At 30.5% G+C, this 24,185-nt stretch overlaps 3 long non-coding RNA genes across 3 annotated transcripts; all 3 read right to left on the reverse strand.

Annotated features, from left to right (window-relative positions):
- Positions 1 to 4,731: 4,731 nt before the first annotated feature.
- LOC145957077 (uncharacterized) lies at positions 4,732 to 5,799 on the reverse strand. Its single transcript, XR_014433498.1, has 2 exons — positions 5,200 to 5,799; positions 4,732 to 4,955 (listed from the first exon to the last, which is right to left on the reverse strand). It is a non-coding gene; the product is annotated as an uncharacterized LOC145957077 (long non-coding RNA).
- Positions 5,800 to 16,081: 10,282 nt separating this feature from the next.
- Positions 16,082 to 17,555, reverse strand: LOC145956875 (uncharacterized). The gene is made up of 2 exons (XR_014433203.1): positions 17,252 to 17,555; positions 16,082 to 16,371 (listed from the first exon to the last, which is right to left on the reverse strand). It is a non-coding gene; the product is annotated as an uncharacterized LOC145956875 (long non-coding RNA).
- A 3,232-nt stretch (positions 17,556 to 20,787) lies between these two features.
- LOC145956876 (uncharacterized) lies at positions 20,788 to 22,511 on the reverse strand. The gene is made up of 2 exons (XR_014433204.1): positions 21,958 to 22,511; positions 20,788 to 21,077 (listed from the first exon to the last, which is right to left on the reverse strand). It is a non-coding gene; the product is annotated as an uncharacterized LOC145956876 (long non-coding RNA).
- Positions 22,512 to 24,185: the final 1,674 nt, after the last annotated feature.

The raw sequence follows: 24,185 nt of genomic DNA on the forward strand, positions 1-24,185 counted from the left end.
TATTAATTTTAAGAATTTTCCCCCTGTATATGAATTTTTGTTAGGCCGGGAAAAAAGGTAATCAATTTTAAGAATTTTTTCCCCTGTATTTGAATTTTTGTATGATTTGATTTGGAATTTTCAACATGTTGCCTCTATTAATTGTATGTTTGGTAGATAGGTATAAGGTCATTAAGCAATCCAGCTTAGTAAAATTAGGTTGCTTCATGTGTATTGTTTGAAGGGTTTAGGGTTTAGGGTCTACGGATTTTCATCATTATCTACGGATTTTTTTCGTAGATAATGCTGATTTTTCTTGTAGTGTTTAGCCTAGAATAATAGGCTCTGGTAATCGATTACTGTGACACCCTTCTACCCCATAATAGATAAGTAACAACAATAAGAATAATTCAATAAATATAACATCAAGAAGGGTCCACATATTTTAATAAAAACTCATAGGTTCACAAGTCTTGAAATAAATAGAAATAATAATAATAATAATAATAATAAAGTTTTACTCTTAAAAGAAAATTATCAAGGTCTCTAAAGAAAAATGAAAGGGATCCAGAATTTACAAATATAAGGTGAATATAAAACTCCTAAAAATAAGTCTCCTCAAACGACAAATAACAATTCATAACTAAAGCATCCTAAATTCCCAATGTCACATCCTATCAGAGCAGAACCCTTTCCCTTTAGAACTCAACACTATGAGTGCCTTCATCTTCACCTAAAAGAAAACCACATAAAAACAGGACGGTGAGAGATAGATAACATCATATATAAACATAGAGCTACCCAATTCCCACCCCACACCGTGCACCAAAATATCATCATTAACTATAAACAACAAATACATCTCATATAATTACCAAACATCATTTTTTTTCAATCATACAAGCTTTCATACACATGCTCACTATATGCTCATACACATCTCCTCTCCTAAGAGTCTCAACTTGGCACTCCGCACAATGGGCGTACCTCGTCAATTCCCTTAGTTGTTGCCAATGTGGGCATACCATTCTCACACCCTCCCAGGGCCGGTATGTTGCACGGTTAAACACCCAGCGGCCCGTGCAAAGGCAATCCACCCACCGTTAAACCCTCTATGGCCAGTGAGCTGCGCAGTTAAACACCCAACGGCATGGAATGCCTCCCGTCATGGTCCCCCCTTGTCTCAACCCCTCTCTGGGCCCAGGGTCCAATGCGATATAGCCACGTCTGGCTTCTCAAGCACCACATGCAACTCATAAGTCTCATGCAACTCATGCATCCCACGTAACTCATAATTAATGCATCTCCATTATATAACATCATCACATGTCAATAGCAATCCATGCAATATCATCCTCACATGCTAGGTACCTATCATTAAGTTATCAACATCATAGACCACAAATTTCACATAATTCTTCACACACATCACAATATCTATGACATTCAGTTAATAATTTAACCATAACTCGAGATATACATATCCTTTCTAAGTGATCCCAACTCCATTAGAATCCTAACATCAATATCTACAACTTTCATGAAGAACACAAATCCTAATAAAGTCGTTTAGGTTACCATTCAGGGCTCACAAAAATTGATTTTGTGGTTCGCACACAGATTGGAAGGCTCAAATTTCAACTCACATAACTTGATCAAATATTAATATTTTTACACGATTATTGTGACTAAATGGTAGCCCCAGATGTCTAGTTTCTAACAAAACAAACGGAACTCGATTTGGATAACTACACAGAAAGATATCGCAAAATTACAAACGTATGTCGGGATCCCGACGCCCGACGCCCAAAACTTGCGCTGAGCGCCCAAATCTCTGCCCAGACTCCCCTCTGTGAAATTAAACCTGCGTTTTACGAGTTTCAACAAGGTTTTTACCAAATTTCACTACTTCTACACCCCGTTGGTTCAGTTTAACTCCATTTATATTCTTCATACGTTCCAAATCAATCCATACACATCTCAAGCCTCAAAAATTGGTTTCCATTGGTTTTACAAAAAAAAAATCTAAACTCTTCTTAACACATAAAATTCAAGTCATCAAATTTAAGGATAAAGAATTAACAAGAAAGCCCCAATGGAATTCAAAGACAATTCAAGAAATAAGTTCTTCCAAATGAATTAAGAATTTAGAACATCGATTGCACAGATAATCGTTCAAAATTTTAAATAGAGTTCCTAGAGGGACTTAGGGATTGCCCTCACTACCCGAACACCCCTATATTCACATATGAAGAAACCCATCTCCCCCGTACCTGGATGAGCAGAAGATGAATGGTCTTGGTGTGATCTAAGATCGTTCCTGAGTACTCTTCCTTAGAGCTCTTTGTTTCTCCTCTTTTTTTCCCTAACCCTTCAGAACGCAAATGAGGCAGATAGGGTTAACACCACCTGACTCCTTTCTTAAAATTAATCCATTGGACTGGGTCAACCCAACCCATTTTCCTTCTCTTCTAACCCACTTCTAATTTTCCTCAAAATAATTAAATAAAATAAATACATGTATATTATAAAATATTTTTCTCTATAATAATAATATATTTCTGACCCTAAATATAATAATATAATTTCAATAAAAAAATATCATATAAAATCAACCTTCTCTTAAAACATAAATATTTATTTAAAAATGCTAATAAAAATACTTATTTAATACGTACAAAATAATTGTCCAAAATAATAATTATTTAAAACGTACAAAATAATATTCCTCTATAATTATTAAAATAATTATAACCAAATACCATCTAATAATAATAATAATAATAATAATAATAATAATAATAACCTTTTTGGAAATTGGGGTGTTACAATTACAAGACTTGGTAATCGATTACAACGGTTTATTTTCAAGTTCTAAAGTTTAAATTCAAATTTGGAATTTTCATCTTCTGGTAATCGATTACAAAGAAATGGGTAATCGATTACCAGAGAACCTTTTAATAAGTAAATTTCGAACATATGATTTTCATTGTCTAGTAATCGATTACATGTGTAGGTAATCGATTACTAGACTATTAAAAACAATGGTTTTCTCAAATTTAGTCATCAACAGTTAGTAAGGGATTCATCCCAGTTAGTGACGGATAAAATCCGTCGCAAATTGTGACGGCATTCTGGCGTCGCAAATTGTGATGGCATTCTGGCGTCGCAAATTGTGACGGATTCTACTTAATTAAAGTCATCACAGTTTGTGACGGATTTAATCCCTCACAAATTGCGAATGATTAAATCCCTCGCAAATTGTGACGGATTCTACTTAATTAAAGTCATCACAGTTTGTGACGGATTTAATCCCTCACAAATTGCGAGGGATTTAATCCCTCACAAATTGCGAGGGATTTAATCCCTCACAAATTGCGACGGATTTTTATTAATTTCTAAACATTTATTATTAGAAATTAGTGACGGAAATTATACTATTTGTGAAGCCTTAATTCCGTCACTAATTGTGACGGAGAAAATAATCCGTCGCTAAATATTTTGTGACGCCAAATTTTGTGACGGAATCATTTCCATCACAAATTCCGTCACTAATTGATTTGTGACGGATTTTATCAAAATTAGTGACGGATTTGTTCCCTCTCTAATTTTAATTTTTCTAGTAGTGAATTGCATCAAACTCAATCAATTCCCACAAAATTATCACCCTCTTCTTCTCTATTTTGCGTCATGAAATTATCAATTTGATACTAATTTAATCATTTCAAAATTAAACATCATATTACAATAAGTTTTAGAGTTTAAACAAATCACACCAAACCCCCAAATCATACATCTAACCTTAACCCTCAAACAATTAAATTTCACACATGATCAATTCGGCCAAAAATTCATATTATAGGTGTTAAACGAAATCCAACCAACAACTTAAAAGGCTTAGAGACTATCTTACTGCCCATTCCCTCATATGTGCTCATAATGAGACATTCTCTCCCCTTTACATAGAGTGACAATCTTCATAGCACTCCCACTAGGTTTTCCTTTATTGTTGCTCTTAGGATTTAGAACAAATGCATATGAATGACCTACCCCTTAATTTTTTTTGTTTATAAATAAGCTTTCAGATTGGACTTAAGAGTCCAACCCAAACCTCCTTTTTTCACTACAACCCCCTTTTATTTTATTTTATTTAATAAAATATTTTAATTATATTAATAACCCAATTAATTTAATTGATTAAGTTAGAAAATATAATTATTTTATTAAACACTTGTTTTTATTTTATTTATGATTAACGTAACGTAATATTTTTATTGTAGTAACAAATTCTTTTTAACTCAAGAATGTTAGATTACCACCTATCATATAAGAACAATTTGATGGGAAACTTGTATGTGAAAAAAATTTCTGAAAAATCATGTTTCCTAGGAATGTTATTTTTTAGATGATATATCAAATGTGAGAAGCTAACATTCTCAACTTCAGATTCTTGACAAAGTAAAAGTAGATAGTGTACCAACCATCGCCTATGTTTTGTGAAAATGATTATGAATTTTCTGTCTTCAAAAAACCCTTATATGTGTTCCTTATTCTTAGTTAATTTTGATCTCAACTCTAATAACCCAAAACAACTTAATTTTTAACTTGATATATTACATGGGTTATTTCATTACCAAAGTTGTATAACACACATTATAAGTGGTTAAAAGTTATAACATAAATTAACACCTAAACTTTTAACAAATGTAGTATGGAACTTTTGACAGGAGTTCTTGTTAACTCAGTTTCAAATTAAGGTAAGTTGTAGTTCATAAATGTTTTATTTGAATTTCATACATGTTTAGCATATACAAGTGCTCATTTGAAACAACAACACTGGACTTCCTCGAGATGAATTATCTCGCATGAACCTCCTTTCTCAAAACCTTTTTTACGACAACTGTCTGGGCATGCCCACGGATCAACTTGTGCGCATTCGTCTGATCCTTTTTGGCATATTTGTTCTTCTCCTTCTCCTACATATTCAACATAGTTAAATAAATAAATAAAAACATATCTTGTTTTTTTTTTTTTGAAAAAATAATTCTTTAGATATACATTATTCGTGAGATCTATTTATCTGAATGACATCTATCTTTATAATTAAAAAAAAAGTTTAATTTATTAGAGAAAAAAAAACTTGTTTAATCATATCTTACGACAGAAAACCATGTTTACCCAATCAAAAATAGATATGCAACTTAACTATTTTTTTTTTACCTGAATCCAAAAGCAATGCGATGCATAATAGTCCCAAAAGGAAAATTTGATTGGTGCGGGAAGCCATTTTGCAATTTTCACCTCCTGTACTTTTGAGAAGATTGATATGGGAATATTTTGAATTTTTATCAATTGTTGTAAGGATATATATACCTGTTAAAATTAAATAAAATTAATTAATTATTTAAATATACCATTTAATATATTGAATACTTTTAACATTTTCTTAATTCTTTTTATTTTTGACCAAGATTTAATATACTGAATAATGTTAACCACTTAAAGTTTTGTTAATTTTTTTTGAATAGGCAACAATGTTTTAAAATCAATAACAAATATTTAACAAATAAAATTATTTATTAAAATACAACATATAATACATTGAATATTTCAATATTTTAATGTTTTCTTAACACTTTTTATTTTTTAAATAGTCAATAAATGTTTTAAAAACATTTGTTAATGTTTATCATATATTAATAAAATATTTCAATTGAAAGCATGTCATTACTTTTCTAGAATGATTTGACCGAGTGATATTAACTCTATATAAATACATTATTAATATAATAATAATAATAATAATAATAATAATAATAATAATAATAATAATAATTTGTGTTAATGTATTTAATACTTATTTTTATAAACCACTAATAAGTAATTTTTTTGGTGTGTACCAAAATAAAATGATTCTTTTATTTGTGATTGTGAACAATGAACACAAAATTTACATCTCAAGTAAATTGTTCAAATTTCACAATTAATTGTAAATTATCCAAATTTCACAATCACTAAAAGGAAAATTCACTTTTGGTAGTTATTAATATGTCCTTTAGTAATCTTAAAGTATATCTAATTGATAGTGATTGTGATTTGATGGTGTGATGTATCTTATTAATAAGCAATATGATGTTTATTAACATCTTTTTATTGGAATGTAATAATATAACATAAAATATTATTTAAAAATAAGTAGCAATCCTTAAATAAGTTTTGTTGTTTATGAATTAAAAAATAATATTTTTTATTCTTGATTCTTTCAACAAACAATAGAGAACACAATCTCACAGATAAAAAAAGTACTTGAGTCATCAATCTTTCATCACCCTTGAATAGAAAACTAGTTATCCATCATCGTTATATATTTTTCATGAATGTAATTTCTTTGCTTTTATTATTTAATATTTTATATATGCACTAAATTAATTATGTAATTTTTTTATTAGTTAAAATATTATTTAATATATTTAATTAAATTAATATTGAATTATAATATTTAATTTAATTTTTTAAGTTGTAAAAAATGAAGTGTATATAAAAAAATAAAGGTTGGTGTATCAGAGTTAATAAAAGAATTACCAACTTTTATATTAAATGTTGGTATAAGTCCACTAAAACTAAAAGAATTACCAATCTTTAATTTTTTTTTTAATTACTCATTTCCACCGACTTATAAGCCTTTATTTATTACTAGTGAAAGTTACTTGAGGGCGTATGTGAAATTCTTAGTGTCTCCCATATACACGATCACCTTAGTATATAGATTCTTGCTAGTCAAGATTATTTAGTTTGAATATTAGGGTATGGATGTTAGTCTCATACTTCCAACGCACAAGGTAACTATACAAAGATATTTAATATTTTGACCTTTTTTTTTCTTCATTTTTTTGGATTAATATTAAGTATATCCAACCACAACATGTTAATTGGACAAAACATTTCAATTAAAAACATTTTAGATGTTTTAAAAACATTTGTTAATATTTATCAAATATTAATAAAATATTTCAATTAAAATCGTGTAATTACATTTTTAGAATAAAGAATTGACTGAGTGATATTAACTCTCTACATAAATACATTTTTAATATATAATAATAATGTTAATAATTTATGTTAATGTATTTAATACTTTTTATTTACAAACATCTAGCAAGTGATTTTTTGGTGTGCACCAAAATAAAATGATCCTTTTATTTGTGATTGTGAACAATGAACATAAAATTTACAATCTCAAGTAAATTATCCAAATTTCATGATCACTACAAAAAATTAACTTTCAATAGTTATTAATATGCCCTTTAGTTGTGACACTCATATACCTTCAAGTATGATACCATTTAAAAGATAAAAATATAGCTTCAAAATTCTCATGAGTGGTTCATAAATCTCCTTTGAATCCTCACACAAACATAAAAATATAAAGACAAGCTAGGTCATCAAAAGGTAAGTAAACGAAGTAGTGATAAACAATTACAATTCAAACTTTTGAAACTAAAACAAAAAAAATAACAAAATCCCTAACTACTTCAATCCCCGGTATCACATTGGCAGCAGAGCTACACACACCTAGACCACCCCTTTGCTCCTCCCAAGGCTGAGGGTCCTCGTCTGGAAAATATACAAAACATGCCAACAACAAACAGTGATTGAGAACAATCTCACTCTAGCTATAAGGAATGGGTCGCAACCCTCGACATCCCATCCCTTCGTGATAAACAATTAGGATGATAATAGTTCATACTTCGAACTATAGAAATCACAATTCATACTTCGAACCATAATAGCAACAATTCGTATACATCAATTTCACACTAGTACACAATAAGCATTTTACGTCAGAAAAACTTCCGACGTAGAAGCGAGAGACGTAAATTTTATGTCGGGGCACGAAAACCGACGTAAATTTACGTCGGACATGCCAATGTCCGACGTAAAAAGTCATACAAAATTAAAAAAAAAAAAAGAAAACAAGTGCAGCAGAACGACCCGTTCTGCTTGATAATCCCAGGAGTGCGTTCTGCGAAACTGGACTTCATCACTTCCTTCTCCTTCTACAGCTTCAAAAACTCGAACCTACCAGAAAAAAACATCACAATAACTTATACCCACAAAATATGCGTATTATAAAGAAAAAAACATCACAAAAAACACAATCTTGATGGAAGATGCTACCTCATAGAACGCCATGAAGGAGAAGGTGCGGGAGAAGCCCATGACCACGCGAAGAAGAAACAGAAGAAGGTGCAGATGAACGCCATGAAGGAGGAGGCGCGGGAGAAGGAAGAAAAATAGAAGAAGGAGGAGGAGGCGCGGGAGAAGGAACAACCATGAAAATTTTGAAATTAACTAGTGCGCCTCACCTTTTAACAGCTTATGGGGGTTATTTACGTCGGCCCTAATTGGGTCCAACGTAAATTTTAACATCTACGTCGGACACAATGCCTAACCGACGTAGATGTTAAAATTTACGTCGGACCCAATTAGGACCGACGTAAATAATTCAACAAAATTACGCTACATGCCACCGCACTTTTATAGCGTCGGGTTTTCGTGTTTCCGACGTAAATTAGGTGACGTAAAAGCCTATTTTCGCACTAGTGTCAATAGCAACATCATCCATCTCATTCACAACACATGCACATAAATGTAATGCAATGTGCATCTACGTCTAAACGCATGGGGTACTCGACCATCATCATCATTGTTATCTTAAATATACAGTTGGTACCTAAGTCTCGAGTTAACCTGAGGCTATCAACACACTAGTGTTCCCACTAGAACACCAATAGGCTCCTACCAAAACCACAAATATGCAAGTATGATGCATGTCACCATCATGCAAATGCTTTTATAATATCACACCATGATCATCATAACATCTATGTCTATCCACATCAAGGTCATCCATTAATATAAAAATCATCTATCACAAGGCATGTACGTTCATTCATCATCATATCATCATCCATCATTCGTCAACATCTATACTCATGCACATCAATTCTCATCCATCAAGATAGAAATCATCATTCATCAAGCCCATATATATATATATATATATATATATATATATATATATATATATATATATATATATATATATATATATATATATATACACACATACACACACACACATTCATCATCATATAAATCAATCATAAACATCATAAAACACCATTTGAAACACCAAAATAAACTTTCAGACCATCCACACCAGGCTTGGAAACCCACGCCTGGTGACTAACCACAACAGAGAGCATTACATATCTCTCACGCCCAGCGCAATACCTCACGATCAGTGAATAACTACAAACAATTATACAATTTATAAGTGGTTAGAATTAATTTTAGATCTAGAAAGTCTCCAATTTTAACGCCTATGACTCTTATCCCTTTAATTAAAAAACTAAGATCCTTTCTCTATAATTCATTGAATTCATCTCCCTTAGGGTTCCAACCACTTCCTATAGAGCAATCAATTAATTATATAGAAACATATGATTATCAAATAAACCACATATTCTGAATACACTCATCAAATCAAATCAAACGCACACAACATCTCATCAAACAAAAAACTTATGGGATTGGGGGCCAATCCCTATAGGGTTCTAACTCCCTCCTACAAAGAACTCAATTCATTATCTAGAAACATCTGATCTTCAATTAAATTACATATTTGGAATCTACTCAGTAAATCACATCAAACGCACATCTAATTTCATCAAATAGAAAACTTATGGAATTGGGGCAAATCCCTCTAGGGTTTTAACTCCTTTCTATAGAGCACTTAACTCATTATCTAGAAACATTTGATCATCCATTAAATTGCATATTTGAAATCTACTCATTAAATCACATCAAACGCACATCTAATTTCATCAAATAGAAAACTTATGGAATTAGGGGTCAAGGGTTCTAACCCCTTCTACAAAGAACTCAATTCATTATCTATAAACATCTGATCATCAATTAAATTGCATATTTGGAATCTACACATTAAATCACATCAAACGCACATCTAATTTCATCAAACAAAAAACTTATGGAATTAGGGGCCAATCTCTCTACCCTTCATGCATACACCCAATCCTCCAAATGAGTGTTCTCACTCTCCCTTACATGGAGTTAAATGTTTTTGAAGAGGATATGCGAGATTGTCATCAGATGTTTGATACATTGACAAGTGAAGCTATTGTCATTGTTCATGTTAATTTTAATCTTTACACTTGTTTTTATATTGTATCTAGTTGATGACATGTAAATTTTCTTTTTATTACATGATTAATTAGACATGGAGTATTCTAAGACTATGTTAGGTTGATATATACATTACCTATATATACACTATTTCTAGTTATGATTTGTTTTGTTACATTAGCTATTTTGGTACAACAACTTTGGTTTTGGCTTGATGGAGCTATTGGTCCTTAGTTCTAGTTTTTCCTGTTTTTGATTTACATTAAGTTTGCCAATATAGAGCGCTTGTGTAAGAAAGTGTTATTTATTGGACGCAAATACAGAAAGCACTTATTCTAGAATGTGCCATCTATTGGAGGGTAGATAGAAAACATTTTTTTATAGAAAACTTTGTTTATTGGAGACAACATACACAACAATTGAAGAGAAAAACGCCTTGTACTGAATCTAACATACATAGTGCTTGCTTCAATAAGCCCTGTCTATTTAATGTCATTAGATAGTGTTTATTGAGAAGCGCTTTCTTTTAATAGACATCGCTCACATAGATAGCGCTTAAAAAGTGTTATCAATTAGCAAAATAAGCACTATCTATTAATGAATTTGGCATAGTGCACACATTGGATGCCCCTCTCAATCCAATTGAAGCATTAATATAGTCGACCATGGTGACCTTACACCCCCCTCCCGTTAAAGGCTCATTACCATAATACCATCAAGGTCTAAGTAGATGACTATAGAGATCCTTGTACATAGATTTACACTACCTTACCAAAAAGTTATGAATGCATGGACTCCATACGTAACAATGCCACATTCCAACAAATACAATGAGCACTTGGAGATTTTTTCACTAAACTGAAAAGTCTGGACTTCTCTACAACATAAAGTTCTATTTGGATTTCATCATTGCTGTTTGTAGCCTATAGTCTTACACATCTCATCATATCATCACCATCATCATCATTTCATACATCACATTATCACTATACATCATCATCATAACATCATCTCACATCATAACATTGCGTATTACCATTACTCATACTCTCATCATCATCAATGATTATCATCTCACATATTTTCATTCACCAACATGTGTCAAATATTACACACAACATTCTCAATTCAAATATCAACATTATATGTCATATCATGTACAACCACCTCATATCACATATAGGAAATAAAAGAATAAAACAACTCATCAATATAACTAAAAAATTATCTCTTCTAATCTTAAGCTTTTATGATATCTTGTAGTCTAAACTTGATATTTACAATTGTACCTATGCTATCAAGTTGATCTTAATTTTATTAGAAAGTTAAGATAATTATCTAAACCTTCTATGTTGACCTCAACTGTTTATTTTACCATCTACTATTTTTAAAAATTACAAAATTGTAGTATTTAGGCCCAATTATGATAGCTTGACCTTTAGTCACTAATTTGATCATAACTTAAGTTCTATACCTTATTTTCGATGATTTTAGTGTCATTGAAAAGCTAACATCCAAGGCTACATTTCTTATGAGGACATCAAAAGTTAAATCACATTTTAAAAGGATGCACGAGCATGCACAAATTAAGCATAGGTGTGCTTCACTAAAATCAAGCATGCATGGGCATGCTTCATTAAGACAAAATGTGGTTCCCTCAAGTTTGGCCATGAAAAAGCATGCTTACTTAAGCAAAGTCGTGGTGCTTCCTACACTGGTATGTTCCCTTAACCATGGTCATGCTTGTCAGTCTAGAGTCACGTAATTGCATCAAACTCAACTAATTCCCACATAATTCTCACCCTCTTTTTCTCTATTTTGCATCATGAAATTATACGATACTAATATAATCATTTCAAAATTAAACATCATATTGCAATAATTTTTAGAGTTTAAAAAAATCACACCAAACTCCCAAATCATCCATCTGACCTTAACCCTCAAACAATTAAATTTCACACGTGATCAATTCGGCCAAAAAATTTATATTACAAGTGTTAAACGAAATCCAACCAACAACCTAAGAGGGTTAAGGGTCCTCTCACTACCCATTTCTTCATATGTGTCCATAAATGAGACATTCTCACTCCCCTTTACATTGAGTGACAATCTTTGTAGCACTCCTTCTATGTTTTCCTTTGTTGTTGCTCTTAGGATTTAGAACAAATGCATAACAATGAACCACCCTTTATTTTTGTTTGTGTTTAAATAAGCCTCCAGATTAGACTTCAGAGTCCAACTAAAACCTCATTTCTCCATTACTACCCTTTAATTTATTTTATTTAATAAAACATTTTAATTATATGAATAAAAAAATTAATTTAATTAATTTAGGAATATAATTATTTTATTAAACACTTGTTTTTATTTTATTTATGAGAAATGAGATTTTACAATGACACTTTTGTAGCCCGCACCATAACCATCGTCATCGTTGCCAACACCTCCACCATTCTCAATTTTAGGAGAAGACAAGGTAGATCTTCGTGGAATCAGAAGACAAATTTCTTTAGCTCCAAAGCACATCTCTTTAACTTCCCTATAAAACTTCACTTTAAGAGAGCGTTTGGTAAAAAGAAAATTTTTTCATGCCTAAGAATCATGATTCTTGGGAATCATAAATCTTATAAATCATGATTTGTAGGAATGATTAAATTCGTTTGGTTGGTTATAAATATTTTTGGGAACCAAAGATTTTGACTACATTAACTAGGAAAATTAAGGTAACATATTTACTATAGTAAAACATTCTTTTTAACTCAAGAATGTTAGATTACCACCTATCCCATAAGAACAATTTGATGGAAAACCTGTATAAAAAACATTTTCGAAAAACCATGTTTCCCATGAATGTTATTTTTTAGATGATAAGTCAAACCTGAGAAGGTAACATTCTCAACTTCAAATTCTTGACAAAGTAAAAGCAAATAGTGTACCAACCATCGCCTATGTTTTGTGAAAATGATTATGAATTTCCTATCTTCAAAAAACCCTTATATGTCTTCCATATTCATAGTTAACTTTGATCTCAACTCTAATAACCCTAAACAACTTAATTTTTAACCTGATATATTATGTCAGTTATTTCATTACCAAAGTTGTATAACAAACATTATTAGTGGTTAAAAGTTATAATATTGGTCAACACCTAAACTTTTAACCAATGCAGTATGGGACTTTTAACAGGAGTTCTTGCTAACTCAGTTTCAAATTAAGGTGTAGTTTGTAAAAGTTTTATTTGAATTTCATACATGCTTAGCATATACAAGTGCTCATTTGAAACAACAACACTCGACATCCCCAGAATGAACTATCTCGCATGAGCCTCCTTTCCCAAAGCCTTTTCTACGACAACTCTCACTACAAGCCCACGGTGAGACATGTGCGCATTCGTCTGATCCTTTTTGGCAGATTTGTTCTTCTCCTTCTCCTGCATATTCAACCCAGATAAAATAAATAAATAAATAAATACATATATTGGTTTCTTTTTTGCACAAATTAATCATTCTTCATATATACATTAATAAAAAAGAATGTTAAAATTTATTAGAGAAAAACTACTTATTTAATCATATTTAACGATTCAAAACCATATTTACCCAATCAAAAATAGACATGCAACTTAATTATTATTATTATTATTATTTACCTGAATCCAAAAGCAAAGCGATGCATAATAGTCCCAAAAGGAAAATTTGATTGGTGCGGGAAGCCAATTTGCAGTTTTCACCTCCTGTCCTTGTGAGAATATTGATATGGGAATATTTTGAATGTTCACCAATTGTTCTAAGGATATATATACCTCTTAAAATTAAATTAAATTAATTAATTCTTAAAATATGACATTTAATATACTGAATACTTTTAACATTTTTTCTTAATTTTTTTATTTTTGACCAAGATTTAATATACTGAATATTGTTAACCACTTAACATTTTTCTTAATTTTTTTTGAAATAGCCAACAATATTTTAAAATCAATAACAAATATTTAACAAATAAAGGTATTTCTTAAAATACAACATATAATACATTGAATATTTTAATATTTCAATGTTTTCTTAACACGTTTTATTTTTTTAAATAGTCAATAAATGTTTTAAAAATATTTGTTAATGTTATCATATATTAATAAAATATTTCAATTAAAATCGTGTCATTACTTTTCTAGAATTGAATTGACCGAGTGATATTAACTCGATATAAATACATTATTAATATATAATAATAGTAATAATAATCACAATCAAAATTATATTAATGTATTTAATAATTTTTATTTATAAACCACTAACAAATGATTTTTGGGTGTATATCAAAATAAAATGATTCTTTTATTTGTGATCGTGTACAATGAACGTGAACAATGAACATAACATTTACGATGTCAAGTAAATTATACAAATTTCACAATCACTACAAAAAACACTTTTGGTAGTTATTAATATGTCCTTTAGTTATGCATATCCAAATAAAAGTGATTGTGATATATTTTATTAAAAAGTAATGATACTTATCAGTAATTTTTATTGGATTTTAATAACAACATGAACAATTGTTTAAAAATAAGCAACAATCCTTAAATAAGTTTATGAATTAAAAAAAAATAACATTTTTTAGTCTTGATTTTTTCAATAACCAAAAGAGAATACAAATCACTCTCACATATAAAAAAATATATATACATGCATCATCAACTCTTCATCACCCACCAATAGAAAACTACTTATCCATCATTCTTATATCATGAATGTAATTGCTTTATTATTTAATATTTTATATATGCATTAAATTAATTATGTAAATTATTTTTTAGGTAAAATATTATTTATTATGTTTAATTAACTTAATATTTATATATAATAGTTAATTTAATTTTTTAAGTTGTCAAAAAAATGAAGTGTATATAAAAAAAAAATTATAAAAGTGTGGGCTGCTTATAAAATTCCAACATTGATGTAAAATTTGTAAAAATGTAGAGTGAATTACTTAAAAATGATGTGGTAAGGTAGATCATATTTAATGTAAAATAAAAACTTTAATAAATTACTAATAAGAATCACAATAGAAAATGTTCTAAACAGTTACTAAAATTTTACCAACAATTAATTAAAGGTTGGTGTATCAAACGTTAGTAAAAGAATTACTCATTGTTATATTAAATGTTGTTAAAAATCCACTAAAACAAAAAGCTTTTGGAGACAATTTTTGTAGCCATTTTATCAACCACGAAAGGTAATTTTTTTAATTATCCCTTTTCATCCGCTTACTAGCCTTTATTTATTACTAGTGAAAGTTACTCGAAGGCGTAAATGAAATTCCTAGTATCTCCCATATATGTGATCACCTTTGGTATATAGATTCCTGTTAGTCAAGATTATTTAGTTTGAATATTAAGGTAGAGATGTTAGTCTCATACTTCCAACTTATAGCACAAGCCAATTGAACAAAGATATTTAATATTTTAATTTTTTTATTTTTCATTTTTTGTTGGATTAATATTAACTATATCCAACCACAACTTGTTAGTTGGACAAAACAAAACCTTGGTAAGGCAAAAGGTCACCAAGAAGTATTATCTAGATCAATCATGTGTGAAGGTATCTACATCAATTCCAAAATTGATGTAAAATAGGGTGACTTAGAAAATGTATAGACATCTACATCAATTTTTGAATCAAAATAAAATATTCACATCGACATTGGTTCTCTATGAAAATCGATATAGATTAGTACATGAATCTAGCTACATCGATTTTCATAAACAATCTGTGACACCCTCTACCCCAACATAAATACAATAGATATAAACCATCTATATATAAATTCTTTCTTAGTCTAATATAAAATAATTATCTCAAGTATCATTGGGTAAAAGATGCACATTCATAAATTTTCAACTATAAGTATCAAATTGTCAAGAAATAATAAAATAAAGATTATAGATTAATCCCAGTAAAGGTGGCAGGGCCTCCTAGTTAGAAATTAACTTATAATCTTTTAGAAAAATTATAATATGACAAAAATACACACTTTCAACATAAATAACATAAAAATTACAAAAGAAAAATAATAATAATTTAACAATAAGTCTAGCTAATCCCGATGTCACATCCTATCAGAGCGAAACCCAAACAGAAGCCTAAGCTTCACCACCAACATCCTCAGCCTCATGCTAATTATCTGCATCATAATTTAAATATAAACAAAAATGACAAGGGAGTGAGAAACTTCTCACTCAGTTGCAGATATAGAAATAAAAGTTAAATAGCACACACACACGCAATATAATTCACATATATAATCAATCTCACATATATGCTTATGTATAATGATTTTCTTGACTTGACTCACTAATGTATGCATGTGGCGCCATACGGAAGTTTCAGAATTTATCACTGGTGACCCGAAGGCACACCTATACAATTGTCGGTGACCCTAAGGTACACCTATCATTGGTGTTCATACACCTCGTTAGCATATCGTGGGTGACCCAAAGGTACACCTTGTTAGTCGTGGGTATGCGGCCTCAGCGGCACACCTGGAGTAATATGTGCATATGATGCATGTCATACATTCACAGACTCAACCTTTAGCATGTTACACATATCATATTCATATTTCATAATTAAGAATTATTTCAATAATCCAATTTAATAGTCCAATAGTTCAACAGTCCAAACAGTCCAACAGTCCAAACAGTCCAACAGTCCAACAGTCCAACAATCCAACAGTCCAGAGGTTGCTTAGGTATCATATTTTTCAATAATAATATATTAAGATCTTTTAAGTAAAGTAGGAAGCTTAAAAGGTAATATAAGATAATAAGGAGGCTCAGCCTTCCATTTAAATAACAGATTACAAATTTATAAATACTTAGGAGGCTTAGCCTTCCATTCAAATAACAGATTCTAATATGTAAATAAGATATAAAACAAAACACATCAATAATACATATTCAAAGAAATAAACAACAGGTAAGGGATCGGGAGCCAATCCAACAAACAAACTATTTAACAATTATTCCCACACCCCCAAGCGAGGTTTCCCACTCCCCCCTTACCTGGGTTTACAGAAATTTGGGCAGAATCTCCTCCTCTCTATCTTTCCTTAAAAGGAATCGGAATTAGGGCAGAATCTCTTCCTCTTTCTCCTTAAACAAGGCACTAGAGCAGAACCTCCTTTTCTTTCTCCTTCTCTCTCTCTTACTTTCTCTCTCTATTTCTCCAGAATTTCCTTCTCTCTAGAATTCTGAATTTTCAAAACCTTAGGCCCCTATTTATAGAAATTTTGAAGTTACTATGCACTATGCACTATTCATTAAAATAATATTATAAGTTACTATGCACTATTCATTAAAATATTCAAATTAATTTTAATTTTGAAACTTAAGAATCCGCAGCCCCTCGTAGCCGCCCCTCATGCGCAGCCATTCACTATTTGCATAGTAAAACACTATTCATAAATACGTATATATGAATAGTAAAATATATATACATAAATAGTAAAATACGTATACATAAATAGTAAAATACGTATATGTGAATAGTAAAATACATAAATAAAATACTTATTCACATAATAAATACATAAAAAATATTTCTTTTCATTGACTAAAATTTGGGATGTTACAATTCTCCCCTCCTTTTAGAAATTTCGTCCCCGAAATTTTTGCAATGGTAAACTCTTCGCATTCTTACTTCTAATTCTTATGCAACATCACTACCTTGTTGATGTACAACTTTTATCAATTTCCTCAAAGGATTTGCTTAGGGAAAGATCTTGACGAATTTATCCACTTAAACACAAACAAAATCAATTTCTTAAGCGTCTTAGACAAATCTTCCACTAGGGTCTATCTATTCACCATCTTACTTCCAAAATGGAGCATCTAAGTGCTACAAGATTCTAAAAAACTTCTAGTATGCTAACCATAAATATACAATTGCTTTACTCCTCTCTTCATCTTAGGTCACAAAATATCTTCTTAAGATTTTGGTACATCTTAGTAGTTTCTGAATGGATACTAAAGATACTCTTATGACTTTCTTCTAGGATTGCTTTATTAAATTCTAGCACCCTAGGAATGCACAACTTATCCTTAAATCTCAAAACTCCATCCACTCCAAATTTAAACTCACTCTCCATATCTTAATTCAAGTTCTCTACTTCTCTTTCCATATTAGACCATCACGCTTCCCCTGCGCCACTCTGATACATTTTAGTAACTTCTAAATAAATGTTAAGAGTACTCTTATGTCCTTTCAAGTTTTATAACTAAACATCCAACTGTGTCCTTTCTAATCTCTTGCTTATTTGGGTCACTAATAAAGGATCTAACTCCTAGTTCCTCTAATCTCATCTATTAATCTGATAGTTACTTCCAACATAAATAATTCAATGCTACTAGGGTAATCTTACACATCAAGCATAAGTTTCTAAATTCTGCAATCAAATTCAATCCTTAAATCATCAAAATAATAATTTGGTTATCATTGTAATCCAGATATTTGCCACAATATCAACACCTAATCATTAGATACACATATCAGATCACTAATTTTACTACTCTATCTACAACCAATTCAAACTCTTCTATGATCAATTCTAAAGATCAGGTACCTAAGCATAATGTACACTCGGTATCCATATCAGTTTTCTAGTTTCACCATTTCATCTTCACCCAAGTCATAATCATATCCATCACCTTAACCTATAGCCTTATAACTTGTTACCAAAATAAATCAACTAATTATGCTCCTATAATTTTCTTCAACAATCCATTCGTTATTCATACTTAATCTCACAATACTAGAAGTAACCTTATAATCCAAACTTAAATTTCTAATTTGAGCCAAAAAGATTCATCTCTCTAATCATAATGAAAGATAAAGATTTCCTCAAAACATCAATCACCACAATGGCTTTAGCCAAATAGTAAGATCAAAATTTTACTCCTTAAGAAATTTCAACTATTTCTTTTATCTCGTATTCAACCCCTTTGGTCAAAATATATTTAAGGTTCTTATGATCACTAAATACCTCAACCATAGAATCATATAGTTAGTGTCTCCAAATCTTAGTATAAATGACAAAGTCGCTAACAAGGTTATGGGTAAGGTAATTTTTCTCATGAATTTTCAATTTCTTAGAAACATAAGCTACTATCTTTTCTTCTTGCCACAATATTCTTCCTAAACCTATTTTCAGAGACATATTTATATATCACAATAATCTTACTAAAATCTAGTAATATTAACACTAGTCAATCTTTCCTTAAGAGTTTGAAAACTACTTCCTCAATTGTTATCCCATACTAATGTAACTCCTTTCTAGTCAATTCAGTCAAAGGTAATAGTAAGTAATTCAAAGAAGTAAGCAACGAAATGATTTGGGTAGTTAAAAATATACATATTCATATTAGAATACCTTTTTCATAAATATCATTCCTAAGCATGTATGAATTGATCATTGCTTACATCCTATAGCATGTACAAGAACCAACTTTTACTACTCTGCATTATATCATTTTAATAGACCTATCAAATACAAAACCTCAAAATATCATATTTAAATCTATTTTTATGCCTAACAACTCAAAATATCATGATAGCATATATCTGCCTGACACACAGAGTTGTATTCATCCAAGTGATTTCAAACCTATCTCAAACGAAAGTTAAGTGAATAAGCTACAACTCTTTATGAAGACATAAGATTTCCAAGAGATCATCTCGTTAGCTAAAGATTCAAATATCACCACTAATAAATTCAGTGCTTACTAAATTTCTAATCACCAAGGCAGTCATAACTTGAAGTTCTAGATTTTTGTTTCATCTTATCCTAGTTCTATTGAAAAGATAATATCTAAAGCCATATTCTTCATAAAGACCTCAAAATATAAATTTTGTCAATATAATACTCATACTATCATAACAAACTATAATGAAAATATTTTCGACACCAAATAGCAATAATGTATCAATATATCTAATGCCACAAAATACCTCAACTTTTTCCAAATTCACTACTTAATTTCTCATTCAAGTCTCTCCTTACTTTTCTCAATCAAAACAACTCACATGCTACCTAAACCATAAATAATTAACATACCAATAATAACACTTAAGGGAATTAACATCATTTCGATCTCTCACCAAAGAGACAACCACCTTTAGATTCAACCTGCTATAACTATAGATGTCAGAAACTTCACCAATCATAAACTCTTAGTACACTCAATATATCACCTCCCATCCAAGGTTCTAATAATTCGAGTTGGCTAACACTATCATGATTATCATTCCTCTAATTACAAACTAACTTAACAATCTCAAACTCAACAATATCAACACAGGACGAACATCATCATCATAGTACACAACAAACAAGACATAGTCAGAGTACACAACAGAGTCATGATAAGCACATAACACACACGGTTGATAAAATCAACCAGGCTCTGATACCACTAAATGTGACACCCTCTACCCCAACATAAATACAATAGATATAAACCATCTATATATAAATTCTTTCTTAGTCTAATATAAAATAATTATCTCAAGTATCATTGGGTAAAAGATGCACATTCATAAATTTTCAACTATAAGTATCAAATTGTCAAGAAATAATAAAATAAAGATTATAGATTAATCCCAGTAAAGGTGGCAGGGCCTCCTAGTTAGAAATTAACTTATAATCTTTTAGAAAAATTATAATATGACAAAAATACACACTTTCAACATAAATAACATAAAAATTACAAAAGAAAAATAATAATAATTTAACAATAAGTCTAGCTAATCCCGATGTCACATCCTATCAGAGCGAAACCCAAACAGAAGCCTAAGCTTCACCACCAACATCCTCAGCCTCATGCTAATTATCTGCATCATAATTTAAATATAAACAAAAATGACAAGGGAGTGAGAAACTTCTCACTCAGTTGCAGATATAGAAATAAAAGTTAAATAGCACACACACACGCAATATAATTCACATATATAATCAATCTCACATATATGCTTATGTATAATGATTTTCTTGACTTGACTCACTAATGTATGCATGTGGCGCCATACGGAAGTTTCAGAATTTATCACTGGTGACCCGAAGGCACACCTATACAATTGTCGGTGACCCTAAGGTACACCTATCATTGGTGTTCATACACCTCGTTAGCATATCGTGGGTGACCCAAAGGTACACCTTGTTAGTCGTGGGTATGCGGCCTCAGCGGCACACCTGGAGTAATATGTGCATATGATGCATGTCATACATTCACAGACTCAACCTTTAGCATGTTACACATATCATATTCATATTTCATAATTAAGAATTATTTCAATAATCCAATTTAATAGTCCAATAGTTCAACAGTCCAAACAGTCCAACAGTCCAAACAGTCCAACAGTCCAACAGTCCAACAATCCAACAGTCCAGAGGTTGCTTAGGTATCATATTTTTCAATAATAATATATTAAGATCTTTTAAGTAAAGTAGGAAGCTTAAAAGGTAATATAAGATAATAAGGAGGCTCAGCCTTCCATTTAAATAACAGATTACAAATTTATAAATACTTAGGAGGCTTAGCCTTCCATTCAAATAACAGATTCTAATATGTAAATAAGATATAAAACAAAACACATCAATAATACATATTCAAAGAAATAAACAACAGGTAAGGGATCGGGAGCCAATCCAACAAACAAACTATTTAACAATTATTCCCACACCCCCAAGCGAGGTTTCTCACTCCCCCCTTACCTGGGTTTACAGAAATTTGGGCAGAATCTCCTCCTCTCTATCTTTCCTTAAAAGGAATCGGAATTAGGGCAGAATCTCTTCCTCTTTCTCCTTAAACAAGGCACTAGAGCAGAACCTCCTTTTCTTTCTCCTTCTCTCTCTCTTACTTTCTCTCTCTATTTCTCCAGAATTTCCTTCTCTCTAGAATTCTGAATTTTCAAAACCTTAGGCCCCTATTTATAGAAATTTTGAAGTTACTATGCACTATGCACTATTCATTAAAATAATATTATAAGTTACTATGCACTATTCATTAAAATATTCAAATTAATTTTAATTTTGAAACTTAAGAATCCGCAGCCCCTCGTAGCCGCCCCTCATGCGCAGCCATTCACTATTTGCATAGTAAAACACTATTCATAAATACGTATATATGAATAGTAAAATATATATACATAAATAGTAAAATACGTATACATAAATAGTAAAATACGTATATGTGAATAGTAAAATACATAAATAAAATACTTATTCACATAATAAATACATAAAAAATATTTCTTTTCATTGACTAAAATTTGGGATGTTACACAATTGATGTAGATTTATGTCTCAATCTACATCAATTTTTAAGTGAACTAATGTTGTAACATCCTAAGATTTTTCTAATAATTAGTAATTATTAATTAGGAAGATAATGATTATTTTATTTTATTTTGTTATTAATAATTTTATTTTATTCATTTTAATAGATTTAATTATTCAGGAAAGTATTAGAAATAATGAAGATAAGAGGGGATTTAGAGAAATATGAGTTATATATTGTAAGAAAAGGGAGAAAGGGGGATATTATTATTCATTTGTTTCATTTCACGTTCCTTAACGTTCGGGTGCTCCAAAAAGACTCGTATATTGCATCACTCCAGGTAAGGGGGGAGTGAGAACACTCATTTCTAAGGATTAGGTGTATGCATGAAAGGTAGAAAGATTGGCCCCAATCCCATAAGTTTTCTATTTGATGAGATGTTATGTGCGTTTGATGTGATTTACTGAGTAGATCTTGAATATGTAATTTATTTGATGATCAGACGTTGTGAGAGTAATTAATTAAGTGCTATGTAGAAAGGGGTTAGAACCCTAAGGGAAGAAATTTAATGAAATTCAGAAGTGGAAGTTATAGACGCCGAAATTGGTGAATTTCCTAGATGTAAAATTTGTTCTGAGTGATTATAATTCTTATGATTGATTGGGTGATGTTTGCTTCGAGATTTTTGTCTGATGTTGAGGTGTTTCGGTGTTGGATCGCACTTAGCACTAGGCTCATGAGCTTGATGTAACACCCCAATTTTCAAAAAGGTTATTATTATTATTATTATTATTATTATTATTATTAGATGGTATTTGGTCATAATTATTTTAATAATTATAGAGGAATATTATTTTGTACGTTTTAAATAATTATTATTTTGGACAATTATTTTGTACGTATTAAATAAGTATTTTTATTAGCATTTTTAAATAAATATTTATATGTTTTAAGAGAATGTTGATTTTATATGATATTTTGTTATTGAAATTATATTATTATATTTAGGGTCAGAAATATATTATTATTATAGAGAAAAAATATTTTATAATATACATGTATTTATTTTATTTAATTATTTTGAGGAAAATTAGAAGTGGATTAGAAGAGAAGGAAAATGGGTTGGGTTGACCGAGTCCAATGGATTAATTTTAAGAAAGGAGTCAGGTGGCACTACAAGAATTTCGCGGATTAGCGAGGAAATTTAGCGAGGGATATAAATCCAAGCTATTTCCTCGCTAATTAGCGAGGGACTGGCGAGGAATACAGTTCCTCTCTAATCCCTCGCTAATTAGCGAGGCAATAGCTTGGATTTATATCCCTCGCTAAATTCCCTCGCTAAATAGGATTATTTTGCGACCAACCTTCATCTCCTCGCAAATCCGTCGCTAAAGCTAGTGCTTATTTAGCGAGGAACTTAGGCCCTCGCAAATCCCTCGCAAATCCCTCGCTAAATTATGAGCCAAAATATAAAAACGAAGTTTTCATCTAGCGAGGGAGTTTTCTTGTCGCAAATCCCTCGCTAATGAGTTATAAGTATAGCCCTCGCAAATGCCTCGCAAATCCGTCGCAAATTAGTGAGGGAAAAGGTCTTTCGCTAATCCCTCGCAAATAAGAGATTTTGTTGCTAGTAGAATTTGAAATTCAAGTATTTGTAAAATTT

This window comes from Cajanus cajan, chromosome 4 (genome assembly GCF_000230855.2).
Source record: "Cajanus cajan strain Asha chromosome 4, NIPB_CcT2T_4, whole genome shotgun sequence".
Classification (NCBI taxonomy): Eukaryota; Viridiplantae; Streptophyta; class Magnoliopsida; order Fabales; family Fabaceae; genus Cajanus; species Cajanus cajan.